The sequence below is a fragment of the Schistocerca cancellata genome, chromosome 7 (assembly GCF_023864275.1).
Source record: "Schistocerca cancellata isolate TAMUIC-IGC-003103 chromosome 7, iqSchCanc2.1, whole genome shotgun sequence".
Classification (NCBI taxonomy): Eukaryota; Metazoa; Arthropoda; class Insecta; order Orthoptera; family Acrididae; genus Schistocerca; species Schistocerca cancellata.
In genome coordinates, this window is record NC_064632.1 from 263,648,771 (window position 1) to 263,660,795 (window position 12,025).

Below are 12,025 nucleotides of genomic sequence, written 5' to 3' on the forward strand. Positions count from 1 at the left end.
AAGGCTTATGTTAAAGAGTGAAGTATCAGACTTGAATACTGAATGTGATGCAGTGGAACTGCCCTCAGATAGCTGAACCAGTAACAGCAAGACTGCCGGCCAGTGTGACCGAGCGGTTCTAGGCACTTCAGTCTGGAACCGCTACGGTCGCAGGTTCGAATCCTACCTTGGGTGTGGATGTATGTGATGTCCTTAGATTGGTTAGAGTTATAGTTCTAATTTCTAGGGGACTGATGATTCAGATGTTAAGTCCCCTAGTGCTCAGAGCCATTTGAACAGCAAAACTTTTCCCAACCTTGTTAACATTTGACTGTTGCTCGTGTTGTTGATCATCATGTGGGGAGAAGATTACGAGAACAGTAAGGCTCATGCTGGAGTGAAAGGCAGTATGAGCAATTTCTGGAATATATAAAAATCACAGAATACTACATCCAGTTCATTCATAGATGAACATAATTTTGTCTACAGTACAAAAGAGAATGTTAGTTACACACCATATCTAACCACTGGTAGATACATCTTAAGGCAGATATGTACTGCATTCCCTCCTATTACCTCTCTTCTATGCCTCTTCAGTAACCTGCTGGCAATTTCATCCATGTTTAGTTTCATCTGTCTTTCCAGTGGCTTTGTTTCTCTTTCTCTGTCTTCCCAACAATTTTTACTTAGATGACCCTTCATTGCATGTAGTTTCTTTGGAATAGATGTCTCAGCATAGATGCTTGTGTCAGTCTTTTCATTTCAATTAGTTTTCTTTCCTTTTCTATTATTCTGGTTATTAATCAGTGTCAGTCCGTTCTGTTTTAAACAATTTTCTCCAAAACTAAATTTCAAAACTATCCAAATATTTTCTTTTTTCTTTTTGACTGTCAAAGATTCACTGCCACACTGTGTACTGCAAACATGATAATAATGATCATGATGTGTCAGTGTATGCTGATTTTTGTGGGTGCAGGGCATTCATAAATAATTAGGTTCAGGAGATGATATGTTAACTTCAGCAACTTGTACTTAATGTTTGGAAAGTGATATTGCAGTAATTCAGTGGTTTTCATGACAAACTGAAGCTTGTTGTCAAAGAATGGTCCACCTCAGTGAGTTTTTACTGTTGATGAGCTGACACTCTAGAATTCCTTCTTGCGATCAGATAACCACAACTTCATATCTGTCTTTAAGTTAATTTCCTTGAAGTATCACATATTTCTACTCTGTAACAGAGTATGCACTGTGATGAACAATGGTGACAAAGTAAAACTGTATCATGTAAATAAAGAAGTCCGTTACTGGACTAAGACTTGAACCCAAATCTTTTGAGGGCAGCACATTGCCATTCTCATGGCTGAGTATATCTCATGAACTGAATCTTAAGTTTCAGCTTACCACTACTTCCATTTATATTCCCCAACTTCCACAGCTGTTCTACTATGTGTTTGTACAAGTATCCCTAAGAGAGAGGATGTAATAGCAGGGTGTATACGACCCGGGACAACCGGGGAATCCGGGAATTTTTTCATCCGGGAGAAAACCGGGAAAAACCCAGGAATTTTTCGGAATTCCGGGAATTTTTCATTGTTTTAGCTTTGAGTTAAATTTTTGTAATTTTGACTGCAGAATTGATTCTCTAGCAAAGAATGTTATTGTATCCTGCTACTGGAGAATGATACTGCAGCAATAAAATATAAACGAGAGGGAAAAAAATAAAACTTTAGTGGCAAAGGAAATGTGCAATTTACAACAACAAACAACCCGTGCACGCACAAGCGTCTGCAAATAGCAAAAATATGTCAAAGGACGTAGGGCAAAGACTGTAATTCTTCGTAACAATAAACTGCTTGCCATGAGCATGACGTCACAACTGTTCACATTAGGTTCGTTTAACCAATTGCCAGCGATCTGTTGCGCATGCGCATTTGACTCGCGTATAAGCAGTACCTTCTCCTGCTACTTGAAGTTTGGCTGTTAGCTGTATCGGTAGTAGCAGCAAGCAGCCAGATGCAAACGAGAAATTTTTTTCTCGTGCGCGCTAGCTGCCAGATTCACGCTTGCACAGAGTTGTCTGAGTTGTAGTGGGGAGGGGGTTAACCTCCACATGACCCGTGTTTACGTAAAGTGAATTCGCTGCTTCTCTTCGTGTACTGCTCCCACGTCAAATGAAAACAAAACAGATTTCTGTGGCTGGCAGCTATCAAGTGAATTAAAATACATTCACATAATTACGGAGGGCAAAAATATATTATTAATTTCAGTTTTCTGATTTTATTGTATTTCCAAGTTAGTAGCAGTCAAGCATTAATCGCCTTGCAGAACAGTGAAGTTATTTTTGCAGGTTTTCTAAAGAAATTTGGCTTTATTAATCTTTCCGCTGAGGTGATCATTTTACAGTATTGGCTACTTCCAACTGTTCGCTGAATTTCAAGTGCAATTTCAAGTGCACGTTATCATCTTCTGCCATATATGGCATTATGCCGTAATAAAGAACCAAAAATGAGATCGTAGAGTACTGGTACTCCAAGAAAATTTACATCCCTAAAACCACACTGAAAAGCTTAATATCAGATGGGACCTACTTCATTGTGAATCTGGAAAAAGCCAATTTGCACATCAAGCCGAATTATGCATTTTAGTATGGTTTACGAAATTCCGATGCTCTTGGAGTATCCTCTGATGCACTGTTTCTTTTATGGTGTAATGTAAGCTCTCTTAGTGCTTTATACACACGAACATACGGGCTTCCTACACCACTGCAGTTGCACACGCACAATTATGCCTGTTTTCTGGTGCTCTCTGGCAACTGGTAAATCGAACCTATTTCTAACAGTCTCCGAATAGTATTGCGAACGGTGGTTAGAAAAGCGTTACTTTCAAAGTAAATTTCTTTTGACGCAAGATGAATTATGTTACGTGTGAGAAAGTGGGATGGATATCTAAATCACAGAGCGTTCGAAACAGAACAGTTTGAGGACCAGCCACTTACAAGAATTTTGAGCTGAGACATTTATGTCATAATTTTAAATTTACTGGCACTTTTGTGTGATGTGTCTTAAAGTATAGCACACGCAAAAAAATATCAACATTACATGTGAAAGCTTAGCTTCTGTTGTAGTGTGTTAATCTTAGAGACTAACATTATATGTGAAAGCTTAGCTTTTCTAGTAGATATACGGTGCGGCATACATTAATGTAAACCGTTAATTTTTCCTCTTGCGTGTTTGCGCTATGTGACCAGTGATCTTGCTATTGGCTGACTATAACACGTGTCCTATGTTCTGAATAGCCGCTGTCATCGGCTGACGAGATCTCGTGACTTGAGATATGACTCGTTTACAAAAGGACATCACAACCTCGGTTTCAACGCTCCGGAAACTAACGTGCTGTGTTTGGTGCAATTCGAATTTATACTTTTGTAGTACGAAAATATGCAGCGTATATGTTGCTGCAAATCAAAGGTCTTTCCAAAATTTCTCTCCCCCTTTTTTTTTTTTTTTTTTTTTTTTTTTTTTTTTTTTTTTTTTTTTTTTTTTTTTTTTGTAATTAAAGGTCTCTCCAAAACCTTCTTTGCCCCGTCTTTTCTTTTTTTTTCCGGGAAGTTCTATGCGATTGTATAAAACGTTAACCATTCACAGTTCCGAGGGAAAATCTACGGAAAACCTACTGTCACTTAGCACATAAAAAGTGTATTTTCGCCCGGGAAAAATCATATTTTTTAAATGGGGTATCCGGGAGAAATCCGGGAATTTTTTTCCTTGTCCCCGTATACATCCTGAGTAGAGAAGACACACACCTAAAAAAGAAAAGAAAAGAAATTCACAGTTTAATTTTTGAGCTTCTGGGGAAATTCTTAATTTTTCATCATACAAACTCATGAGGCAATTTTTAAAGGCCAGTGGCATAATCATCCTCAAATACTTTGATCTATGTTTATAACACAACACCATCCAGCCATCTCAATATCTTAAATCTCGATTTGGAGGAGGGGAAAATGCTGTTGTGAAGGACCAGTATTTCTCGGAATCCAGCAGCATTTGTGTAGAATAATGACTTGTTTTATAAGGAAATACCAATCACAAATTCCAAGAATTAACTTTCTCATGAATATTCATTACTAAGGTAGAAATGGCAAACATGATAGTACAGTCAGCAGTGATTTGACTGAAGGCCCTCAAGGATTAGTATAAAGCTCTTTATTTTACACACAAATAAAGCTACAGAGAAATTGCTTATTATGTAGAGAACATTGGTGCATGTAAAATTAGTTGTGCTGTAATTCTGTAGCCAGGAATGTCCAGGAGCATATATCCTGAATTTAAATACTAACATACAAACTTTCGTAATACATTCAACATTATTCATATCAGTTATTTTCAGATTCATCCTAGCACAGTAACATTAGATTGGACATAGCCCAGCATTGCTGCCTTGGAATACGAGGACTGCTCAAAAAATTCTGGAACTTTGTCCACAAAATTTATCTGTGCTTACCTTTTAGTTATTGTGCATTGTCGCCTTCACAATTGATACAACACACCCAACACCGTTTTCACTTCTGGAAGCAGTTTTGGTATGCCTCTTGTTGGATCATGCAAAGTGCCGACTGCGAATTTTCTTTGATCTCGTATGTCATCGCAAATCTTTGTCTTTTCAACAAGGTTTTCAACTTTGGAAATAAAAAAATTGTCTGCATGGGCCAGGTCTGGAGAGTACAGAGGATGAGGCAGCACAGGGATTTCGTTTTTTTGTGCAATAGTCACGCACCAACAGGGATGAAAGTGCAGGTGCATTATCATGATGCTAGAGCCATGAATTGTCCCCCCACATTTCAAACCGTTTCCTTCTCTCATTCTCTCACAGGCATTGCAATGTGTCCCAATAGTACCATTAACAGTTTGTACCTGTGGTACAAATTCATGAAGAACTAATGCTTCAAAGTCAAAGAAAACTATCAGCATGGTTTATTGACATTTTACCTGACTTGATGAGCTTCTTTAGGCCTTGTAGAACCTTTCCTGACCAATTGTGAAAATTGTACCTTGGTCTCAACATTGTAACTGTAGAACCATGTCTCATCACCAGTTATGGTTCTCTTGAGGAACATCTTGTTCTTCTTTGCGTGATCCAAAAGCTCTTCACAGATTGTGAGGCGAAGGTCTTCCTCTTTACTAATGAGTTGTGGGACAAACTTGGCGACAACACGATGCATTCCAAGATGCTTTGTCAGAATTTTATGACATGATCCAACTGAAATGTTACATCCTTCTGCAATCTCGTGGACAGTCCTTCTTCAGTTGGCATGCACAATTTCGTTATGTTCCTGACATGATTGTTGTTGGTAGACATCGAAAGGCATTTTGAACCTGGGTCATCTTTAACTCCGTCCAGCCATTTTTAAATTGAGTGAACCATTTATAACACTGAGTATGGCTTAAGCACTCATCACCGTAGGCTTTCTGCATCATTGGTGTGTCTCTGTAAAGGTTTTCTTGAGTTAACACAAAATTTAATACACACACATTGCTGCTCCTCTAACTCTGCCATCTCGAAATTCACAAACTGTACAACACAACATTCTACTCAATACAGCACTGAATAATAACTAACAGAGATACAATGATGAAACTTCTGGCAGTTAAACATTAATCCTTTTGGTGCCCTGCGATTTTCAAGGAATCAGCTGAAAAGTGCCAGGCAATTTTGTAGTGAATTGCAGAAGTTTGTTAAACTTACTATAAAATCTGAGCCGTTTATCATAGGACCTCAATTTTTTCTTTTATAGTTAGTACCTTCAGCTACAGGAATATGAGCAGAGAACACTATTAGGCCTCATACTTCTAAAGAAAACAATATTTGTATTAGTGTTTTTGTACGGAAACAATTAAAACTTTGGTTTTAAGTCATATTTAGCCACATGTAATGTAATTGAACTTATTTTGTCTTCATATTATCAATATACATAGTATTCTGAATGATATAATTTTTGGTGGTGTGTTTCTGTCACACGTTTTAGAAAATAATGCACCCTGAAAAAACTGATGCGAAAAATGGGCAAAACATCTATAATTTTGTCACTAGTTCCTACAGAAAATAACATAATACCAATTAAGTTTTAGGACCATTTATTGACACATACATGTTGACCAACACATTTGGGATGTAATCCCTTCTTACAGAGTACACACGTTGTACTTGATTGTTGCCTCGTATCTTTTGTAGAGCACACAACACAGGCTCGCTCCTTCTTTCCCGGTAGTATTTCTACACCATACACTGTGGGGGGTGCCGCATTTGCACTTGATGCAGTAGGTGCTAAGTTTTGTATCTTGAACCACTCCTGGGACAACGTGCAGATGATTTTGCTGATGAATTTCAGACGTGTGAGTGGTATCTCGGACGAAGATAGATTTTCTTTATAAGGAATGTAAGCATTCAGAAACATTCTGCCAGTTATTGCTGAAAACCACTTTTCTTCCATAATTTCAGTCTTCCTCTCATCCAGATAACAGTACGTCATCATATCTGAGGAATCAATCCCTCCCATGTATTTATTATATTGAAATATGACATCAGGTTTCTTCATTGGTTGTCATTTGCAAATACTTCTCTCTGGCACTGTTGCAGTAGAGGAGGAACTGATCAACAGAACTGGATTTTTCCGCGACTTCTTTTTCCTGAAGCCACAGAGAAGCACAAAGGCCTTTCTAAAGAATTTGACGTGCCCAATATCAAATTTTGAAAGAAGATTAGGTGGGAGGAATTTTCTGTTCCTTGTGCCAGTGAGGAAGGTTCCCATGGAATACAGTTTTTCCATTACTGGAATTGACATGAAAAAATTGTCACAGAAAATGTGGTATCCCTTGTTCATGTAATTACTAAGAGCAAGTAATTTTGTAATAACTACATAGCCTAATCCGTGCTCTTTTACCTCCACTCTGTCAGCTTCACATCTTGCTCCACAGTACACATAAAATCCAAGGCAGTAGTTCACCACAGAACCACATATATCCAGAACTTAAAACACCCCATCGGTGGTGATGTTTATTAGGGAGATACTGGATGAGTTGAGAATGAGTTGTAGAGCCAACAAGACTTTCGTCAACACTCAGCTGTTGATGAGGCGTATAATGGTGACTAAACACATTATTGACAATGTTCAGCTTAATATCAAACTTTGCATTGGGCTCATACACTTAATGCCCAGGAGGGTGCAATTTTGTATTATCTATCAAGTGGAAAAATTTTAGGAGCTACTGAAATCCATTTCGCGAAAACATTCGGGTAAACCATGGAGTTGCCATATTTTTGTCTGTGGACCAGTAACTAAAAATTGTCGGTTTCTTTACGAATCCCATATTTAGTATTACTGCCACAAAAGCCCTCATTTCTGGCACTGAGGAAGGATACCACTTTCTCACAAGAGTTCGCTGATAAGTTTACGTTTGCCTCGAGAAATAGCTGCGCACATCTGTTTGTTTCCGTTGCCATTATTGTCAACAGTTGCACTGGGGGTGGGGAAACAAGTTAAAAAAATCAATTGGCGTAGCATTTATTGGTACATGTTTGGGGCCTGGCAATTTTGAAAATGTGAAGCGGTGCACCATATTACCTTCGAAATGAATGAAAAACAACCTTGTGTTTGAAACTCGAAAATATCGATTATTGGCATCGACAATCGAACAAAGTACTTGACGACTATCTTTTGAACTTAATTTGTCTTCCCGACATTGATATACCACGATCTGTGACTTAGTCTGAAAGTAAAATGTGCGAAAATGGCAGTACGATTCGATCATACCTGGCACTTTTCGTGCGTACCGCGCGATCCGATTACATCGTATTTGGCACTGAAAGGTTTAAATACAGGCCTGCATTTTGCTCCATCATCCATCTACTTACCAAGTGGCAGCAGCAGATCACACATATGTTGGTTTTGAAATATACAAGTTTTTTGAGCCAATGGCTCCTTCTTCTGGAACACGGTTTGACGAAGTAGGAAGAGGGATGAAGGAAAAGGACTGGTGAGATGTAAGAAATGAGAGTTCGGGAAGTCCCCCAGGACCCCAGTCCAGAGGAGACTTACTATTTGCTACGCCTCACTAGTCCTTTACCTTCATCCCTTTTCCTACCCCTTGAACTCATCTGGCAGATGAAGGGACCACTGGTTCCAAAAACTTGAAAATTTTGATACCTTTTGTGTGTTCTCCTGCCACCACTTGGTGAGTAGATATTTTTTTTTTATCTGTCCAATAACGTTGTATTTGCAAAAATTGTTTTCGCTGAAACGTTGTTTGTATAAGATACTGATTTTTGACCCCCCCCCCCCCCCCCCTTTCCATGACGTTTCTGTGGGTTGCCTGCATTTGATTAGGAGATCTTGAGACTAGCTCAATTTCCTAATTGTACCGTACTTAAAAGGTGTGTCACTCTTTACGAATCCTGATGCAACTCTGGTATGCTTGCCTTCTTTTCACTTCTGACTTGTTAGTCAGTGTTGTAATATCTTGCATATTATTCCCTAAGCAGTATTTTATATGACAAAGAACTAATGGTGTGAATTAATCCTCTACAAGACAAACTATTGTTGAGAGCTACACCAAACCAGTCTTTGGCCTGATAACAATATCATCAACTGGCTGTGTGAATACTGACAATTTGTTGATAACTGTGAAAGAAATAAACAGAAGAGCTCTGCAGAAAGCTCAATAACGTAGGGAAAAGTGAGATTAGCTTCTCTTGTCTGAGTACTAGATGATTGAGTAATAAGGTAGAAGAGTTTCTTGTCTATTTGGTAAATTTATAGAGGAGTCAGAAAAGGTAGACATACCATGCCTACCTGAGCATCATATACCTGCATGGTTAGTGTTGTTAAAAACACAAGATTACATGTTAGCATCGTACTCATGTAGAACTAATACAGGAAGAGGAGTTGTCTCTTATACAAACAGAAAACCCAAGTTCAGAAACATTTAAAGAAGCAGATTCTGTAGTGATCAGCACATGGAAGTGTGTGCTTCTAAATGAATACCGAAAAACAGTTTATTTTAATTGTAACTGTTTAGGTTTCCACTGTGAAATTTTGAACTGTTTGACATGTGGATTCCTTAGTATGTTATCTGTCATGCAGCAACAAGTAGTCAATTGTGGCGTTTCAATGTAGATTTTCTAAAGGATTAATAGGAAAAATGATCTGGAAACATCATTTGGATCCTACAATTTCATCTCATTAACCTTCCAGTATAGGTCAATTAAGATAGCAGGACTCTAATTGATAATGTTTCCTTTGACAAAGCTCAAAGCAAGAAAAAACTCTATACCTTTTGACAAATCAACTCCCTTACCATGACGCACAGTTAATTGGGATAAATAAGATAGTGCTGTACAGTACACATTCCCCTCATTGGAAATCAATTAGAATAACTGAGCAGTCGGCCGGGGTGGCCGAGTGGTTCTAGGCGCTACAGTCTAGAACCACGCGACCGCTACAGTCGCAGGTTTAAATCCTGCCTCGGGCATGGATGTGTGTGATGTCCTTAGGTTAGTTAGGTTTAAGTAGTTCTAAGTTCTAGGGGACTGATGACCTCAGGTGTTAAGTTCTATAGTGCTCAGAGCCATTTTAATAACTGAGCACTCCAAGACAAATATTTTTAAGGATAGTTTACAAGAGTTGGCATGAGATGAAGTTTGTAGTAAACCATACCAAATGCTATTGTAAAGTTTAATCTATTCGATGATAAGTTTGTATCATTATTTGAAAACAGGTTTCCTCTTAAATTAGTCAGAAAGGAAATTTATCAGCCATCTAAAAAACCATAGATCACAAGAGGGATTGAAGCAGTTGGTGAAAGGAAAAGGGAAATTACCTGTTTGCAAGAACAAGTAAAGATTCTGCAATATTGCACACTACAAAAAGTACTCAAAATTACTAAGAAAAGTTGCTAAAAGTCAAGGAACATCACATTAGAAATTAATAATTATGATAGACAGGACAACAGGCTACAGAACTGGATAACATCTCTGTTGATGTAAGTAGAAGGGCTACGAATGCTCAGTCATAGGTAGAAAGTATGTTTAAAACTCACTTTTTCCAGTGTAGTAGAAAACACGGGGCAAGCAGTTAAAGACAAAAATCAAAACAGTATGTTGCAAAAGCAATTCTCATAAAATTCAATCAAACAAATGTTTTACCATCTCCTAGTGAAATTGAGAAAATTGTGCATTCTCTCAAAAATAAATTTTATCTGTCTGGTGGTATTTCCAATGGGGTACTAAACACTTATCACGTGATAAGCTTTGTCCCTTCTGAAATCTGTAATTCAGCATTAACTCAGAGCATTTTTCCAAAGATATTGTAATATGCTATTGTTAAGTCTGCCTGTAAAAATGGTAATAGGATAGATGGTAATAACTGCTTGACTCATTTCACTAATAAACATTTTCTGAAATGTTTGAGATGGTGATGTATTCCAGAATGGCATCCTACCTGAGCAACAATATTACTCTCATTAAATCACAGCTTGGACTTCATAAGAGATGCTCAGCTGGGTGTGCCATTTACAAGTTCACTTTCAAAATTTTGCATGCATTAAATAATGCCATTGTTCGGTATTTTCTGTGACTTAAGGCATTTAACTACATGTATCATAATGTTCACCTAAATAAACTGATGTTTTATGGAATTGGTCGTACAGTTAACCAGTGGATGGTGATGTATCTAACTGAAAGAATGCAGAAAGCTGTACTCAGTAATTCAGCCAATATAAATAGGTGAGAAATCTCGTATGGGGTTCCCCAAGTCTTGGTCTTGACACCCACGATTGTTTCTCATGTATGTAAATGACCTTCCATCTGATATACAAGAAGAATAATTATTTATTTTTGTAGATGACACCAGTATTGTAATCAATCCAAACACATACAGAAAAAAGAATAAATGGTAAATAATGTTCTTAAAAGTATATTTGAATGGTTTTCTGCAAATGATCTCGATCTCAAAAAAGACACGAAATATTCTGTTGTGCACATCTAAAGATACTACATCAGCACAACACATGGTGAGAAAATAATAGGCAAGGATGAAATTACAAAAAATTTTAGGTGTCCCTTCTGATCACAATTAAAAAAAAGTGGAACGCACACAACAACCTAGTTCAGCCATATTTGCACTTGGTCTTGCAAATCTTTGGGAGAGACAAAATCAGTATGATAACACATTTTGTGTCTTTTCATTCAGTAATGTTATATGGAATACAATACTGGGGTAACTCATCTTCAGAAAAGAAAGCCTTCATTACTTGGAATTGTGTGGCAAGATTAATATGTGATGCTCATCCATGATCACCGTGTAGACATCTGTTCAAGAAGTTGCGAGTTTATTTCCTCACATGAAGGTTTTTTTTTTTTTTTTTAATGAATAATCCACTACAGTTTAACAGGAACAATGATGTACTTAATTACAATACCAGAAGAACAAAAATGACGTTATTTACTCCACATTACAGTTCCCTTTAGCACAAAAAGGGGTTTACAATGCTGTAACCAGAATTTTTGATTGCTTACCCAGTGATGTAAAATCTATGCTGGACAATAATGTTAAATTTGAAAACAAGTTGAAGCTTCTCCTTGATAACTTCTTCCATTCTGAAGAAGAATTTCAGTTTGTGTAAAAGATGGCGCTAGGAGTTAATAATCCCCATCTTTAATTTAAAAACTAAATAAATAAAATACATAAAAAACCACTTTTAAATAGTCAACATGTAGGTTGACATATGAACGTGTAATGTGAATGTAAAATGACTCATTCTACATTATGACTAGTTGTATAAATGGTCTATGGAACATGAAACCAACCAACCACCATATGTAGTGAAATTAAAAATGTCTCACCATCGAACGAAATTAATGATTTGCTAAGTTTTTACATGTTGTACATGCATGGGAATACATTTACTAATGGAACCAAATTATCGACTTTCTGTGGAACTTATTCCTTTTCCATTTTCATTGCTTCTTTCATCACTATGTATTATAATATTTT

The 12,025-nt window shown here is 37.3% G+C and overlaps 1 protein-coding gene across 1 annotated transcript in view; it reads left to right on the plus strand.

The window, feature by feature from the left end:
* Window positions 1-12,025, plus strand: part of LOC126092164 (transmembrane protein 87A) — an 82,450-nt gene that overhangs the window by 56,636 nt on the left and 13,789 nt on the right. The window lies entirely within an intron of this gene.